This window comes from Polypterus senegalus, chromosome 16, assembly GCF_016835505.1.
Source record: "Polypterus senegalus isolate Bchr_013 chromosome 16, ASM1683550v1, whole genome shotgun sequence".
Taxonomy (NCBI): domain Eukaryota; kingdom Metazoa; phylum Chordata; class Cladistia; order Polypteriformes; family Polypteridae; genus Polypterus; species Polypterus senegalus.
The window spans coordinates 81782575-81802461 of NC_053169.1; the positions used below are offsets into that span (position 1 = coordinate 81782575).

Sequence of the window (19887 nt, forward strand, 5' to 3'; positions counted from 1 at the left end):
CATTGTTGAACAGTTTATCCCACAACATGAAATTCCTGAAGCTCTGCTTTTACACCAGGGTCGTCAATTCAACGCAGACTTCATAAAACAGCTTTGCAACTTCTTGTTTCTTTTCAAGCTTCACACTTCTCCATATCATGCACAGTGGAATGTTATACTCGCACCTTAAAAGAGGAACTGTCCAAATATCTGTTTGACTTGAGTCAAGAATGGGACAATCATTTACCAGAAGTGACACTGGCATGTAACACAGCAGCCCATGCCAGCACAGGTTTCACACCTTTTTTTTTTTTTTTTGGATCATGGGTGGGAGGCCCGAATTGCACTTAACCCACTTAATAATGAAATTGACTATTCCGCTTCAGCAAGAGCTGGCAACCCTGCAGCATATGTGGCCTCATTGAAGGCACGACTGACAAAATGCCAACAGTTCTGCAACTACATTTAGAAATAAAGCGCGCAACAGCTGTACTACAATCCCCATGTACAGTACACACCTTAGAGAACTGGAGATCTTGTACTAATGGACAACCCTGCACATCATCAAAACAAATGAGCTCCATTTTAAATTGGCCCTTCTTTGCACCTCTACAATCATCTGAAAATAATCCTCCTGTCAACTTTAAACTCCATGACCTGTCAAAACCCCAGACAAAGCCATAAAGTCCATCCATTACAATCGACTGAAGACAAGGCTCAGTTTCACCTCCACCTTAAACAAATTAACAGGTCTTATCCAAGTCTTGTGCCACCAGCTGCACCTTCAGTTCCTACACAGCTTCAATCACAGCCACAACTGCCTGATCTTACTGTTACAAGTCAGAGCTGAACTCCCTCCACAGCAGAACCAATCCCCATACCGCCCAGTGACCCCCAGAAAGGAAGCAAGTTTAGGTAACCCAGGATCATCCCCTTATTCTCCTCCCGTTAGGGTCTTGTCTCCACATCAGAGGAACGTACCTTTAAGATTTAAGGACTTTATGCTCTACTAAGTTGTATTGATTAGAGCTCAGTGCTTTCTTACTTTATCACACGCTGTTTTATGTTGAAGTATTGCTTGTTGACATTTTCACTTTATTAGAACACCAACCTCTCATTTAATTTACAAATCCTGCTTTAGCTTGTGATTAATATTTAAATACTGCTAAGGTGAATTCCGATAGCGGCTCAATTTATATTGTGATTGAATTTATTGTAATTTCTTGAAAATATTATAGAAATGAGGACATTTCTTTATTAGGGAGCAATGTAAGCAGTAGTTCATGTTAGAGTACGTATTATAGTTTATTGATTATTTAGGGAAAAAAGAAAAGGAGCAATTAGTGAGGTCAGGTGTAAAAGTGAGGAGACGTTGTTGGTGTAACTCAGCATTGTATGTTCACCTTTGTGTCATTACAGGAATTGGCATACGGTCCACAAATTGGGGTGACCATCTCTTTGTGATTTCTGCATATCTAGGACTTCTGCGCTAACCTACCGAGGTCACAAAAGGATTGTGTTAAAAAAATGCTTTAGTTGCCTCACATTTTTATGCAATCTTTTTGTTCACCCCACTGAATTAAAGCTGAACGTCTGCACTTCAACTGCATCTGAGTTGTTTCATTTAAAATTCATTGTGGTAAAGTACAGAACCAAAATTAGAACAAAGTTGTCTCTGTCCAAATATTTATGGACCTAACTGTATGCAGTTTTTAATGTCTGGAAAATACAAAGTATTTGGGATTAAATCACTTAGAGATCTGTACATAGACAACATCTTTGGATCCAACGAACAATTATATTCAAAATTTAACTTTCCAGCAACACTTTTCTTTCACTATCTTCAAATCAGAAATTTTGTTAAACAGAACCTGCCCAGTTTCTCTCACCTCCCACCTCCCTCTATGCTGGAAAAAATATTGATCAGTTTCAAGGACTTAGACAGCATCTCTGCAATATATAAAACCATTTTACAGTCCCTGTCTTTCAAAGATCCAAGAGGACAATGGGAAAAGGATCTCTCTCTCTCAGCATATCAGAAAAGGAGTGGAAGGTAGCAAAGTAGAGAATTCAATCGAGCTTCATATGCACAAAAGCATATAATTAACTCAAAATTCTATATTGAGCACATCTGTCTCGCTTAAAATTGTCCAAAATGTTTCCAGGGCAAGATCCCACCTGCGAATGCTGCAATCGAGTACCAGCTTCACTGGGTCACATGTTTTGGGCCTGCACCAAATTAACATCATTCTGGACCAAAATTTTTAAATGCCTTTCAGACAGCCTTGGTGTCACAATCCCTCCTAACCCATTAACAGCTGTGTTTGGTGGGCTCACAGAGGGGCTTAAAGTGGAGAAGGACAAACAAACTGTAATGGCCTTTACTACAATATTGGCACGCAGACTTATCTTGCTCAACTGGGAGAATCCTAACTCTCCCCTTTTAAGTCAGTGGGTAACTGATGTTATATAATATCTGAAACTGGAAAAAAATCTAGTTCTCACTTAGAGGATTTATACAGAAATTTTTCAAAACCTGGCAGGATCTAATCAATAATATTTTAGAATAAGTTTTTAAAGCATCGAGGAAACAGATTCTCTCCCCCTTCATCTTCATTCATCTATATTCACTTCTTAATTTATCTATTCACTTATATTGACTAGGTTTAAATTTTATTCTGCTGCACATGCTCTCTTTCTCAGGGGTGGAGGTTGATTTGTTTTCAATGCTATTCTTGTAAAATGTATCTTTGTATGGAATGTTGTGTGATTTCAATAAAATCAATAAAATTAAAAAAAAAAAAAAAATCTTAAGTTTAATCTACTGCTACAGTTTGTAAATCAACATCACTAAATGAGGCAAACAAACTCTGTGTCCCCTGGCCTATACGTAATGACCACCAAGCACAAACCCGATTCGTTTTTACTATTTTGATATTTATGTAGCACACGTCCGGCATTTAAAACAAATGCTCCTGTCCTTTTATAGAGTCATAACTTTTATTACAAACAAGAAACTAGATAGGATAGAACTTGTCAAGGCTTGAATAAATACAAATGAACTTCATAAAATACATGAAAACCAGTTTGGTCTCGTCCGATGCGAGAGATGGACGTCTGAAGTGGAGCTCTGCTAGCAGTGGTGCTATTTTTCATATTATTTGCTTATTATTCAGAGATATCCTGTATTTATTCAACCCGAGAGGGACCGCTACAGTATATGTAAACACATATAAACATGGCCAACAAGAAGGGGGTCCGAAGAATCAAGACTAAAGCTACATCCAAGCTGCGATCAGCAAGCCCTAGTTCGAGATACGGCCTCTCAGAGACAGACCTGGATCAGATGGGCGAAAGTACAGACTCCTCGGGACCACGGTCCGCTACATCGTCGCCGGCTGAGAGCGAAAAGGGGAGCGAAGGTGCGATCGTGAGTGCAGATGTGGATAGCTCGCCGATTGGAGAGGATTACCTGAAACTGGAAAAGGCCGGGAGGTCCGCGGCTTCAGTTACGCAATTACGCGGGACTGGAGCAGCGGGGACACCGGCTTCAGCAGAGTCTGCTGCTTCATCTACGGCACAAGAAGGCACATTTCAGCTATCTGAACTGAAAGTGTTGCTCGCTGAGCTCAGGCAAGATATAAAGAAAAGCGAGAAGGCTAATGAGAAAGCAACGGCAAAGGCACTTGAGAGACTGAAACAGGAATTAAAACAGGAAATCCAACAGGCAAATGAAAGGCTGCGCCAAGAGGTACAACTAGAACTTCGACAGGTGCTGGGTAAAATCGAAGAGCGCATTGAGAAAAACTCAGTTAAACTGAGCACGCTTGCTGATCGATTGGAGCATCTTAGTGAGACATTCACGAATCGGATCGAAATAGCCGAACATCTAGCTGCCTGTGCCGAGGAAAGAGCAGTAAATGTCAGTTCGGAATGTAAAAAACTCGGAGAAAAACTTGGAGACAGACTGGCTGCTTTAGAAGATGGGAATAGAAGGTATAATGTCAGAATTGAAGGCCTGCGGAGAATCGAAAAGTTTAAACCCGTGAAATTCGCAACTGAACTTTTTCTAAAATAATCGGGGCGACTTTAAAGCAGAATCTGAGATAGCAGCGGCTTACGCGACGCGATCAAACACCGTCAGACCCGACCAAGATCTTTTATAGTTCGTTTTGAACGATTATCATTTAAGTTAGAGGTGATGGAACTCCTCAGGAAAAAAGGGGAAGATATTATATATGAAGACTGCCACATTCGCGTCTTCCCTGACTTCTCTCCAGCAACAGCTATTAAACGCGCCTTCTATAATATTAAACAGCGGCTACGGCAAAGCCAATGTCAAATACGGCCTCCTGTATCCGGCAAAACTGAAAGTGGAATGGCAGGGTCATTTCTATGTCTTCGCTAGCAAGGAAGAGGCAGAAAATGAGTTAAGAAAGCTGATCCCGGGACTATTCTGATACATAATTGTGAGTCATGGCGGTAAATGATAACGCTAGGATTAATAATCTACTGTCTGATCTATTTGTTTTAAAATACGGGTTTTTATCAGCATATATTCTCATATTCTTATATTATTATTACTTACTTATTACTTATCATTACTTAGTATTACTAGGGCTAAATGTTTATGTTTTATTGTGCTTAATTACGTTTTCCTCCTCTTTTTTCTTTTCTAATTATTTCATGTGTACCCTAAATGAGACTGTTCAATATCATACCCTTGGTTTGCTGTTATTGCTATTACTGCATTAAGACTTGTTATGCTTGTTTTGGACACATCTTTAACACCATCACCTGGGTTTATTATCTGGGGATATCATCTTAATGCACTAAAATTGATGAAGATTATATGTATATGTGTATGTATGTATATATATATATGTATGTATATATATATATATATATATATATATATATATATATATATATATATATATATATATATATATATATATATATATATATATATATATATATATAAGTGCAAATATTCTTTTTTTTTTTTTTTCTTTTCCTCTTTTAAAGACTATATTGGTAACAGATATCTCTATCTTTTAACCTTAAAGCGCCACTGCATGGGGGCTTGATGTGCTTTGGACGTGCTCTGTCTCTGGGTATGTCAGAGGACTGGGACTGCATGAAGTGGGTTTTAGCCTCACCTGGGGAGGCAAAAGGGAGGGTGGGGGTTAAGGGGAAGAGAAAGAGAGCAGGCTTGATCTATATCTAATCTATCATCTCAATCTTTATAATTATAACTATCAACGTAATAATAAGCTGCATGGCAACAACTCTTGGGGGAATAGGAAATTAAGACCTAAACTATTTCACTTCCAGTTAAGACTATAATATGACACCAAAAACTCAGAATCAGTGTCTCCATGATGGGACAGTTAACCGTAAGCTGGAATGTTAAAGGCCTGAATCACGAATTAAAGAGAAAGAAAGTACTTTCTCACCTAACAGGTCTAAATGCTAAAATAGTATTTTTACAGGAAACCCACTTACTAAGTAAGGATCAGTTCCGGCTGCAAAAGACTGGACTGGCCAAATGTTCCATTCTAGTTTTACAAAGAAAACTAGAGGGGTGGGAATTCTCATACATAGAACAGTACCATTTGTAGCATCAGATGTAGTATTGGATCCTGAAGGGAGATATGTGATGGTCATGGGAGACTTATCTAACTGTAAAATGATTTTGATAAATGTTTATGCACCTAATGTTGATGATAAGGAATTTATACAAAATTTATTTGCATCCATTCCCAATCTGAACACTCATAAACTTATAATGGCTGGGGACTTTAATTGTGTTCTAAATCCACTTTTAGATAAGACTTCCTCCACAGGGGAACGCAACTAACACCGCAAAGATAATTACAAAGTTTATAACTGATCACAACTTATCAGATCCCTGGAGGTTTTTAAACCCAAATTCAAGAACATATTCTTTCTACTCACCAGTACATCATTGCTACTCAAGGATTGATTACTTCTTTATAGATAATAACTTCTTGCCTAAGATTAAATCTTGTAAATACGATGCTATTGTTATTTCAGACCATGCTCCGATGATCTTGGAGCTGAAATTACTAAGCCCCATACACTCACCCCAGATGGCGTCTCAATCCGCTTCTATTAGCTGACGAGAATTGTACTGAATTTATATCCAAACAAATTGAATTCTTTCTAGAGACAAATACATCCCCTGAGATCTCTGCAGGAATACTCTGGGAAACTCTTAAGGCCTTCTTAAGAGGACAGATTATCTCATATCTTTCCCACAGAAATAAATCCGAGCGAAGAAAGTAGCAGAGATAAAAGCGAAATTACTAAAATAGATGAAGAACATGCCAGACTACCAAGCGAGACTCTACATAAGAGGAGGCAGGCTCTACATTCAGAATTAAACCTCTTGACAACTAAAGAAACCGAACAACTAATTTACAAATCCAGACATCATTATTATGAACATGGAGAGAAGCTAATAAGCTTTTAGCGCAACAAATTCACAAGCAAGATGTGCATACGCAATCTCGGTAATTACTAACACGAACGGAGATAAAATCATCGAACACAAAAATATAATGTACACTTTTAGAGACTACTATAAATCCCTATATACTACTGAGTTTAAAGAAGACAATATACAATCTAATGCATTTCTGGATAAATTACAGATACCACAAATTGGCGCTATTAGTGTGGAGGAGCTCGATAAACCTCTGTCATTATCAGAATTACTGGATGCTATAAAGTCACTCCAAGGTGGAAAAGCAGCAGGCCCTGACGGCTACCCTGCAGAGTTTTACAAGAAATTCTCCGCTCAGCTAGCTCCCTCCTATTAGCAACATTTACAGAAGCCAGAGATAACCAATCTCTTCCACAAACCTTTCGCCAAGCACTAATCACTGTCTTTCCAAAACAAAATAAGGACTTATTACAATGTGCATCATACAGACCAATTTCACTTCTGAATAACGACGTTAAAATACTCTCTAAAATCATAGCTAGAAGGATGGAGAAAGTGCTCCCTCAGTAATATCACAAGACCAAACTGGATTTATTAGGGGCCGACACTTATCTTCAAATCTTCGACGCCTGTTTAATGTAATATACTCACCAACTAAATCAAACACCCCAGAAATATTATTATCATTGGATGCAGAAAAAGCATTCGACATGATTGAATGGAAATACCTTTTTACTATTTTGGAGAAGTTTGGGTTTGGCCCGAACATTTGTGCATGGATTAAATTACTGTATACTAACCCAGAAGCTTCAGTTTGCATCAATAACATTTGCTCAGACTACTTTAAACTAGAGCGTGGCACAAGACAAGGATGCCCTTTGTCACCACTGCTGTTTGCAATTGCCATTGAACCACTGGCAATACATTGTCGAAATACTGATCAGATAAAGGGGATTAGCAGAGAAGGACTGGAACAGAAAATCTCATTATATGCAGATGACATGGTACTGTATATATCGGACCCAGAAAATTCTGTGCCTGCAGTCTTAGCAGCACTCACAGAATTTCAAAAGCTCTCTGGTCTCAGAATTAATCTGAATAAAAGTGTACTCTTTCCGGTGAATTCGCAAGCATATAATATTAGATTAGACACCCTTCCTTTTATCATTGCAGAACAGTTTAAATACCTCGGGTAAACATCACAAGTAAACATAAAGCTCTTTATCAACAAAATTTCGTGTCTGCATGGAAAAAATTAAACAAGACTTGCATAGATGGTCAACCCTTCATCTCACACTAGCTGGAAGAATTAACACTGTTAAGATGAATATTCTTCCTAAGCTCCTTTTTATTTCAAAACATACCAATATACATTAATAAATCGTTCTTTAAGCAATTAGATTCAACAATAACCTCATTTATTTGGAATTCTAAACATCCACGCATCAAAAGAGCGACCCTACAAAGACAAAAGGCAGAAGGCGGCATGGCTCTACCTAACTTCCAGTTTTATTACTGGGCGCAAATATACAGTCGATAAGAACCTGGACACAAATAGAAGAACATACACAGGCATGGACCGCAATAGAAGTAAAATCCTGCAGTACTTCTTTGTATTCCTTGCTTTGTGCTCCAATAAACACACGTTATCGGCAATACACTAATAACCCAATTGTGCTCCACTCACTTAGAATCTGGAACCAATGTAGAAAGCATTTTAAGACGGAGAAGCTTCTTTCTGTGGCACCCTGCAAAAGAACCACCTCTTTCAACCCTCACAAACATATGCAGTTTTAATATCTGGAAAAATTTGGAATTAACTTGCTTAGAGATCTTTATATAGACAACGTCTTTGCATCCTATGAACAATTACATTCCAAATTTAACATTCCAGCTACAAATTTCTTTCACTATCTTCAAATCAGGAACTTTGTTAAACAGAACCTTCCAGATTTTCCTCATCTTGCACCCTCATCCACGCTGGAAAAATTATTGCTCAATTTCAAGGAGTTAGACTCCATCTCTACAATATATAAAATCCTTTTACAATCCCTTCCTTTCAAAGATCCAAGAGGACACTGGGAAAATGACCTCTCAATTAATATATCAGAAAAGGAGTGGAAAGTAGCAATGCAGAGAATTCACTCAAGCTCCATATGCAAAGCATACAATTATACAACTCAAAATTATATATCGAGCACATCTGTCTCGACTAAAACTCTCAAAATGTTTCCAGGGCATGATCCAACCTGTGAACGCTGCAATCAAGTCCCAGCCTCACTAGGTCACATGTTCTGGGCCTGCACCAAATTAACATTATTCTGGACAAAAATTTTTAATTACCTCTCAGACAGTCTTGGACTCACAATCCCTCCTAACCCATTAACAGCTGTGTTTGGGGTTCTTCCAGAGGGTCTTAAAGTGGAGAAAGACAAACAAATTGTGATTGCATTCACTACACTGTTGGCACGCAGACTTATTCTGATAAACTGGAAGAACCCAAACTCTCCTCTTTTAAGTCAGTGGGAAACTGATGTGTTATATTATTTAAAATTGGAAAAAATCAAATACTCAGTTAGAGGATCTGTGCAGACTTTTTTTCAAAACATGGCAGGATCTAATCAGTAATATTTTGAAATAAGTTTATAAAGCACAGAGAATTTGTTGATTTAGGTATTTTTAAAAGCCTTAAATTTTACACCGTTTGGCTTGCTCTCTCTCTCAAGGGTGGGGATCGATCTGTTCTTAGCATAATTCTTTTTTTTTTGTAAAAACTTGATTGCTATGTATTGATTGTAATAAAATTAATAAAATAAAAAAAAGAAAAAAAATACATGAAAACCCCACAACCCAAAAAAAAACACTAGTGAAATAATGAATAAAAAAAATCTATAAAGAAACAGTGCGACAATAACACAAAACCAAATCAATCTAACAATATATTATGAAAATAGTAAAGAAAAAACGTGACAAGCCCCCTTGTATCATAAAACCGTACAGTTAAGGCACGGATTTCACTTCCTTACTGCGAACACCCAGTTCAATGTTACTCTCGTGGCCCACCTGCCTTGAGACTGTTACTGGGCCAGTTTATACAGGTGCATAGGTGACTAATCTCTTAAAGAGACACTCACACTATTTAGGCCATCCATCTTTACTAATCCTACATTTAGATACAAACCTCCCTCATTTAAAAGCAAGTGAACAACTTAACATTATACTGTCACGAGTGGTGGCTTAGTGGCAGAAATGAAATTTACAGGTTAATTAGTAAAATGTTTTATCTCTCTGCTCTGTCTTCTACTGACATGATGCCCTTTTCTTTTAAGAATCCCTGTGCAGTCATCATCACGCACAGACACAAGATCCACCTCCTGTGACAGTGAGGGTGCACCTCAGACAGCTGAAGTAGCACAAATTGAGAATGATTCACTTCTGCAAAAGAGCTATTTGCAATTAAACATAATTGAGTTCCACATCAACATATCTGTGGTAATGTAGTTTGGGAAGAAGATGAATAAGCAGCATGTAAGAATGCAAAGACTAAGTAACCGTACATTTACAAAAAAGATAGAAAGCAAACTTCTGTTTTCTATTTGAGTTCTGCAGTTTCATTTCATGTATTTTTCAGAGTGAATTTAATGTACGATGGAAAAAACCTCCGGGACCACGGTCCGCTACATCGTCGCCGCTGAGAGCGAAAAGGGGAGCGAAGGTGCGATCGTGAGTGCAGATGTGGATAGCTCGCCGATTGGAGAGGATTACCTGAAACTGGAAAAGGCGGGAGGTCCGCGGCTTCAGCTTACGCAATTACGCGGGACTGGAGCAGCGGGACACCGGCTTCAGCAGAGTCTGCTGCTTCATCTACGGCACAAGAAGGCACATTTCAGCTATCTGAACTGAAAGTGTTGCTCGCTGAGCTCAGGCAAGATATAAAGAAAAGCGAGAAGGCTAATGAGAAAGCAGCGGCAAAGGCACTTGAGAGACTGAAACAGGAATTAAAACAGGAAATCCAACAGGCAAATGAAAGGCTGCGCAAGAGGTACAACTAGAACTTCGACAGGTGCTGGGTAAAATTGAAGAGCGCATTGAGAAAAACTCAGTTAAACTGAGCACGCTTGCTGATCGATTGGAGCATCTTAGTGAGACATTCACGAATCGGATCGAAATAGCGAACATCTAGCTGCCAGTGCCGAGGAAAGAGCAGTAAATGTCAGTTCGGAATGTAAAAAACTCGGAGAAAAACTTGGAGACAGACTGGCTGCTTTAGAAGATGGGAATAGAAGGTATAATGTCAGAATTGAAGGCCTGCGGAGAATCGAAAGTTTAAACCCGTGAAATTCAGAACTGAACTTTTTCTAAAATAATCGGGCGACTTTAAAGCAGAATCTGAGATAGCAGCGGCTTACAGCGTGCGATCAAACACCGTCAGACCCGACCAAGATCTTTTATAGTTCGTTTTGAGCGATTATCATTTAAGTTAGAGGTGATGGAACTCCTCAGGAAAAAAGGGGAAGATATTATATATGAAGATTGCCACATTCGCGTCTTCCCTGACTTCTCTCCAGCAACAGCTATTAAGCGCCGCCTTCTATAATATTAAACAGCGGCTACGGCAAGCCAATGTCAAATACGGCCTCCTGTATCCGGCAAAACTGAAAGTGGAATGGCAGGGTCATTTCTATGTTTTCGCTAGCAAGGAGGAGGCAGAAAATGAGTTAAGAAAGCTGATCCCGGGACTATTCTGATACATAATTGTGAGTCATGGCGGTAAATGATAACGCTAGGATTAATAATCTACTGTCTGATCTATTTGTTTTAAAATACGGGTTTTTATCAGCATATATTCTCATATTCTTATATTATTATTACTTACTTATTACTTATCATTACTTAGTATTACTAGGCTAAATGTTTATGTTTTATTGTGCTTAATTACGTTTTCCTCCTCTTTTTCTTTTCTAATTATTTCATGTGTACCCTAAATGAGACTGTTCAATATCATACCCTTGGTTTGCTGTTATTGCTATTACTGCATTAAGACTTGTTATGCTTGTTTTGGACACATCTTTAACACCATCACCTGGGTTTATTATCTGGGGATATCATCTTAATGCACTAAAATTGATGAAGATTATATGTATATGTGTATGTGTATGTATATATATATATGTATGTATATGTGTGTATATATATATATATGTATATATATATATATATATATATATATATATATATATATGTATATGTATATATATATATATATATATATATATATATTAAGTGCAAAATTCTTTTCTTTTTTTTTTTTTTCTTTTTCCTCTTTTAAAGACTATATTGGTAACAGATATCTCTATCTTTTAACCTTAAAGCGCCACTGCATGGGGGCTTGATGTGCTTTGGGCGTGCTCTGTCTCTGGGTATGTCAGAGGACTGGGACTGCATGAAGTGGGTTTTAGCCTCACCTGGGGAGGCAAAAGGGAGGGTGGGGGGTTAAGGGGGGAAGAGAAAGAGAGCAGGCTTGATCTATATCTAATCTATCATCTCAATCTTTATAATTATAACTATCAACGTAATAATAAGCTGCATGGCAACAACTCTTGGGGGAATAGGAAATTAAGACCTAAACTATTTCACTTCCAGTTAAGACTATAATATGACACCAAAAACTCAGAATCAGTGTCTCCATGATGGGACAGTTAACTTCGTAAGCTGGAATGTTAAAGGCCTGAATCACGAATTAAAGAGAAAGAAAGTACTTTCTCACCTAACAGGTCTAAATGCTAAAATAGTATTTTTACAGGAAACCCACTTACTAAGTAAGGATCAGTTCCGGCTGCAAAAGACTGGACTGGCCAAATGTTCCATTCTAGTTTTACAAAGAAAACTAGAGGGGTGGGAATTCTCATACATAGAACAGTACCATTTGTAGCATCAGATGTAGTATTGGATCCTGAAGGGAGATATGTGATGGTCATGGGAGACTTATCTAACTGTAAAATGATTTTGATAAATGTTTATGCACCTAATGTTGATGATAAGGAATTTATACAAAATTTATTTGCATCCATTCCCAATCTGAACACTCATAAACTTATAATGGCTGGGGACTTTAATTGTGTTCTAAATCCACTTTTAGATAAGACTTCCTCCACAGGGGGACGCAACTAACACCGCAAAGATAATTACAAAGTTTATAACTGATCACAACTTATCAGATCCCTGGAGGTTTTTAAACCCAAATTCAAGAACATATTCTTTCTACTCACCAGTACATCATTGCTACTCAAGGATTGATTACTTCTTTATAGATAATAACTTCTTGCCTAAGATTAAATCTTGTAAATACGATGCTATTGTTATTTCAGACCATGCTCCGATGATCTTGGAGCTGAAATTACTAAGCCCCATACACTCACCCGCAGATGGCGTCTCAATCCGCTTCTATTAGCTGACGAGAATTGTACTGAATTTATATCCAAACAAATTGAATTCTTTCTAGAGACAAATACATCCCTGAGATCTCTGCAGGAATACTCTGGGAAACTCTTAAGGCCTTCTTAAGAGGACAGATTATCTCATATCTTTCCCACAGAAATAAATCCGAAGCGAAGAAAGTAGCAGAGATAAAAAGCGAAATTACTAAAATAGATGAAGAACATGCCAGACTACCAAGCGAGACTCTACATAAGAGGAGGCAGGCTCTACATTCAGAATTAAACCTCTTGACAACTAAAGAAACCGAACAACTAATTTACAAATCCAGACATCATTATTATGAACATGGAGAGAAGCTAATAAGCTTTTAGCGCAACAAATTCACAAGCAAGATGCATAACGCAATCTCGGTAATTACTAACACGAACGGAGATAAAATCATCGAACACAAAAATATAATGTACACTTTTAGAGACTACTATAAATCCCTATATACTACTGAGTTTAAAGAAGACAATATACAATCTAATGCATTTCTGGATAAATTACAGATACCACAAATTGGCGCTATTAGTGTGGAGGAGCTCGATAAACCTCTGTCATTATCAGAATTACTGGATGCTATAAAGTCACTCCAAGGTGGAAAAGCAGCAGGCCCTGACGGCTACCCTGCAGAGTTTTACAAGAAATTCTCCGCTCAGCTAGCTCCCCTCCTATTAGCAACATTTACAGAAGCCAGAGATAACCAATCTCTTCCACAAACCTTTCGCCAAGCACTAATCACTGTCTTTCCAAAACAAAATAAGGACTTATTACAATGTGCATCATACAGACCAATTTCACTTCTGAATAACGACGTTAAAATACTCTCTAAAATCATAGCTAGAAGGATGGAGAAAGTGCTCCCTCAGTAATATCACAAGACCAAACTGGATTTATTAGGGGCCGACACTTATCTTCAAATCTTGACGCCTGTTTAATGTAATATACTCACCAACTAAATCAAACACCCCAGAAATATTATTATCATTGGATGCAGAAAAAGCATTCGACATGATTGAATGGAAATACCTTTTTACTATTTTGGAGAAGTTTGGGTTTGGCCCGAACATTTGTGCATGGATTAAATTACTGTATACTAACCCAGAAGCTTCAGTTTGCATCAATAACATTTGCTCAGACTACTTTAAACTAGAGCGTGGCACAAGACAAGGATGCCCTTTGTCACCACTGCTGTTTGCAATTGCCATTGAACCACTGGCAATACATTGTCGAAATACTGATCAGATAAAGGGGATTAGCAGAGAAGGACTGGAACAGAAAATCTCATTATATGCAGATGACATGGTACTGTATATATCGGACCCAGAAAATTCTGTGCCTGCAGTCTTAGCAGCACTCACAGAATTTCAAAAGCTCTCTGGTCTCAGAATTAATCTGAATAAAAGTGTACTCTTTCCGGTGAATTCGCAAGCATATAATATTAGATTAGACACCCTTCCTTTTATCATTGCAGAACAGTTTAAATACCTCGGGGTAAACATCACAAGTAAACATAAAGCTCTTTATCAACAAAATTTCGTCGTCTGCATGGAAAAAATTAAACAAGACTTGCATAGATGGTCAACCCTTCATCTCACACTAGCTGGAAGAATTAACACTGTTAAGATGAATATTCTTCCTAAGCTCCTTTTTATTTCAAAACATACCAATATACATTAATAAATCGTTCTTTAAGCAATTAGATTCAACAATAACCTCATTTATTTGGAATTCTAAACATCCACGCATCAAAAGAGCGACCCTACAAAGACAAAAGGCAGAAGGCGGCATGGCTCTACCTAACTTCCAGTTTTATTACTGGGCAAATATACAGTCGATAAGAACCTGGACACAAATAGAAGAACATACACAGGCATGGACCGCAATAGAAGTAAAATCCTGCAGTACTTCTTTGTATTCCTTGCTTTGTGCTCCAATAAACACACGTTATCGGCAATACACTAATAACCCAATTGTGCTCCACTCACTTAGAATCTGGAACCAATGTAGAAAGCATTTTAAGACGGAGAAGCTTCTTTCTGTGGCACCCTGCAAAAGAACCACCTCTTTCAACCCTCACAAACATATGCAGTTTTTAATATCTGGAAAAAATTTGGAATTAACTTGCTTAGAGATCTTTATATAGACAACGTCTTTGCATCCTATGAACAATTACATTCCAAATTTAACATTCCAGCTACAAATTTCTTTCACTATCTTCAAATCAGGAACTTTGTTAAACAGAACCTTCCAGATTTTCCTCATCTTGCACCCTCATCCACGCTGGAAAAATTATTGCTCAATTTCAAGGAGTTAGACTCCATCTCTACAATATATAAAATCCTTTTACAATCCCTTCCTTTCAAAGATCCAAGAGGACACTGGGAAAATGACCTCTCAATTAATATATCAGAAAAGGAGTGGAAAGTAGCAATGCAGAGAATTCACTCAAGCTCCATATGCAAAGCATACAATTATACAACTCAAAATTATATATCGAGCACATCTGTCTCGACTAAAACTCTCAAAATGTTTCCAGGGCATGATCCAACCTGTGAACGCTGCAAAATCCCCAGCCTCACTAGGTCACATGTTCTGGGCCTGCACCAAATTAACATTATTCTGGACAAAAATTTTTAATTACCTCTCAGACAGTCTTGGACTCACAATCCCTCCTAACCCATTAACAGCTGTGTTTGGGGTTCTTCCAGAGGGTCTTAAAGTGGAGAAAGACAAACAAATTGTGATTGCATTCACTACACTGTTGGCACGCAGACTTATTCTGATAAACTGGAAGAACCCAAACTCTCCTCTTTAAGTCAGTGGGAAACTGATGTGTTATATTATTTAAAATTGGAAAAAATCAAATACTCAGTTAGAGGATCTGTGCAGACTTTTTTTCAAAACATGGCAGGATCTAATCAGTAATATTTTGAAATGAGTTTATAAAGCACAGAGAATTTGTTGATTTAGGTATTTTTAAAAGCCTTAAATTTTACACCGTTTGGCTTGCTCTCTCTCTCAAGGGTGGGGATCGATCTGTTCTTAGCATAATTCTTTTTTTTTTTTGTAAAAATGTGATTGCTATGTATTGATTGTAATAAAATTAATAAATAAAAAAAAAAAAAAAATACATGAAAACCCACAACCCAAAAAACACTAGTGAAATAATGAATAAAAAAAATCTATAAAGAAACAGTGCGACAATAACACAAAACCAAATCAATCTAACAATATATTATGAAAATAGTAAAGAAAAAACGTGACAAGCCCCCTTGTATCATAAAACCGTACAGTTAAGGCACGGATTTCACTTCCTTACTGCGAACACCCAGTTCAATGTTACTCTCGTGGCCCACCTGCCTTGAGACTGTTACTGGGCCAGTTTATACAGGTGCATAGGTGACTAATCTCTTAAAGAGACACTCACACTATTTAGGCCATCCATCTTTACTAATCCTACATTTAGATACAAACCTCCCTCATTTAAAAGCAAGTGAACAACTTAACATTATACTGTCACGAGTGGTGGCTTAGTGGCAGAAATGAAATTTACAGGTTAATTAGTAAAATGTTTTATCTCTCTGCTCTGTCTTCTACTGACATGATGCCCTTTTCTTTTTTAAGAATCCCCTGTGCAGTCATCATCACGTACAGACACAAGATCCACCTCCTGTGACAGTGGAGGGTGCACCTCAGACAGCTGAAGTTAGCACAAATTGAGAATGATTCGACTTCTGCAAAAGAGCTATTTGCAATTAAACATAATTGAGTTCCACATCAACATATCTGTGGTAATGTAGTTTGGGAAGAAGATGAATAAGCAGCATGTAAGAATGCAAAGACTAAGTAACCGTACATTTACAAAAAAGATAGAAAGCAAACTTCTGTTTTCTATTTGAGTTCTGCAGTTTCATTTCATTTGGTGAATTTATTTCACAGCTCGTCAAAAAACCACATGGTGACAAGATATTACAAAAATACTGAGAAATTGGCACAATTACAGACAAAACATGGTGACAGCTATGACTGAAAAGCATGGGTATGTGTAAACAGTATTCAATTGTACTTTTCTAAATCAATTACTCTTCTTCATTTGCTGTTAATAAGGAATTTCAATCAATCAATGAACATTTATTTATATAGCACATATTCATACAAAAAAAAATGTAGCTCAAAGTGCTTTACAGAATGAATAGAAAAATGGAAGACACAATAAAAAATAAACATAAGTCAACATTAATTAACATAGAATAAGTAAGGTCCGATGGCCAGGGTGGACAGAAAAAACAAAAAAAAACTCCAAAGGCTGGAGAAAAACATAAAATCTGTAGGGGTTCCAGACCCAGAGACCGCCCAGTCCCCTCTGGGCATTCTACCTAACATAAGTCAAACAGTCCTCTTTGTATTTAGGGTTTTCATGGAAGGACCTGATGATGATGGTCACGTAGACTTCTGGCTTTCAGTCCATCAATGTTGGTGCATCATGATGCTTTGAGTAGGCGGTGGTGGCACAGGCCGCCACCACAAAGAAACCGGAAAAATTTAATACACTTTTCACAAATGCTGTCCTTATGTATTTTACTACATAAAGACTTTTGTATTAAAGGAATTATATACTCACATTCTGTTTAATTTTCAGTCAACTTTGTTTTAAAGTCTTTTAACATTTTCTTTCTTCAGTCTGTGTCAGATTTTAAAATACCTTTTTGTATTTTCTATCAAAGAATATTCCTCCAAAAGATATGAGAGTGCAGTGTGCATTAGGTATCATAACACACTGAAAGATCCCAGTTCAACAAAAGGCTGTGTAAGTCTGTCTGTCAGTGTATCTGCCTACCTGTTTGGAGAGCATCTGTATGTTGAATCACACCATTTGTATCATTGCATAGTTTTAAAGAGTTGTCAGACAATTTATACAGTAGGTGCATCAATGTTATTTTTTTCAGCTTAGTGGGATGAAAAATGGACAAACATTTTGGTCCAAAACATTACCTTAAATTACCAGATAGTTATATGCCTAATTTTTGCGTTCACTTTTTAAATATATTATGTTCACCATTTACTGTGACAGCTTACTGTGCCTCATATAACAATGAACATGTAGAAGTTTGAAGGGAGTTATTTCACTAAATGAAGAAATCCAGAAAAAGTTTTCACAACGTATTAGCATAAACTGTTTAGGGAGTGTGAAGGTTGAGTTTTTTTTTTTTATTTTAATTTTATGCCGTTTTCCTTTTGTGTTTTCAGGAGCATTTTTGTGAGGAAGAAAGTAGCACGGCGTTTAAAAGCAACTCCACACAAAGTATTCTGCAGGGGCACTGACAGCCACGGAAGAGCCTGAGACAGTTGAGAAAGTAAGTGGCCATGCACTGAACGATCATTTAACTTGCCTGTGGGTCGGCTAGAAGGTGACGGGTGTAGAGAGGCTATTGCCTTAATGAAACATGCGACAGTCCGGGCCTAGGTTATCTCAAAGATGAGATCAGCCTTCAAATACATGCAGCAATTATTCCATGACGCAGAGAAGTCGACTACAGCACTTGAAGCGTGTCTATGGTGTCTGGATGTGAAAGGCCTGGCAAGTTTAGCATTCTAATACGTACCCTTTGAGACATTTTAGTATTTGACTCCACTTTTTTGTACTTTACTCTATGTATCTTTATGTTAAGGTTGTCACTATGTATTTTTAATATTTCTTAGTGATGCATGATTGAACATAATCTTGTCATTGCCTTCAAACTGCAGCCCAGAATTATGTTTAGTACTTTTTTTCCCCAATATTGTGAGGTTCTTCAAGACTTTTGAGTTGCCTTTTGGAATGGAGACATCATCCAAGCTTCTGGAGACGTGGGTCACATTCTTCAAGATTAAACTCGTCAGAAAGCCAAGAACATTACTCAGACTTACTGCTGAGCTCACTTATCCAGTCTCCCGAGAATACTCATGATCCAAGGTAAATATGACAAAGCTATGTCTAAAATGTTAGTTTATATTAATCATTTGCCTTGAGTTATTCCTGTCAGTTTTGAGGTACTTTAAAAATAATCTGAAAATGCATAAACTAATTTCATGAGCTGGATAGTTCAAATCCGGGCAGCCACTTAGTAAAATCTTTTTCTGAAGCTCAACATGTATGTTTTTAGTTTTTTCCCCTCTCATCAATGTGTGATAGTGACATGGCATCAATCCTGCTGTTTCTATATCTGTTTCCACCTCCACCAAACAGAGGATTGTAAAGAAAAGCATCCATGAAGCTGTTGGCCATGTTGTCAAATTTCACAAGGTCAGCATCTAAGAAGGTGTTCTCGAGAAGTGTACTTCAGAGTCTAAATGTATGTGTTGCTAACAATGAACTGTTTTATTAATTTATTTCCATACATGATTGCATTGAAGAGCACATCAATCAGACCGAGGAGCGAACAGTCCTACCTTCTGGCAGCTGGTGCACTGGTTCTCCCATGTTTGCATTCTTCAAACTGCAGGGAAGACTTCATGAAGCTGACACAACTTGGTGATGGAAAGGTTTCCGCATTTACCCAGCTGGGCTTGCTGATGACGGACTGGCCTCTCACCCACCCACACATGTGCACAGTGATGGCGAGTAACATTCTACTTACACACGCAGCCTGCTGCTGTTTCATTAACTTGTACTGGAGATGTTCCTTGACCCTCTTCACTCACCCTGTGACGACTGTCACGTTTGCAGCTCGTCCAGAAGGCAATTGAGAAGGGCCCAACCGCACTGGTCTATGCCTGAGATGACAACGGTGTTCCCTCAAATTAAAAATGTGTTTAAAGTTGATAGAAATGAGTCAGAGACCGAGTTCTGAGTATTAACAATAAATGAACACTTTAATAATTGTAAAAACAAACAGAAAAACTAATCTTTATTTTTGATGATCATATCTTTGTCTTCATGGTGCCTACATATCCTGGGCTACTTGACTTTCCCA

At 37.8% G+C, this 19887-nt stretch overlaps 1 long non-coding RNA gene across 2 annotated transcripts in view; it reads left to right on the forward strand.

The window, feature by feature from the left end:
* Positions 1–19417, forward strand: part of LOC120516894 — a 47205-nt gene extending 27788 nt beyond the window's left edge. For both annotated transcript variants that reach the window (XR_005630937.1, XR_005630938.1), the window contains 4 exons: positions 18182–18288; positions 18722–18887; positions 19161–19217; positions 19328–19417. This is a non-coding gene — a long non-coding RNA (uncharacterized LOC120516894). The remainder of the gene's footprint in view (positions 1–18181; positions 18289–18721; positions 18888–19160; positions 19218–19327) is intronic.
* The last annotated feature ends 470 nt before the right edge of the window (positions 19418–19887 follow it).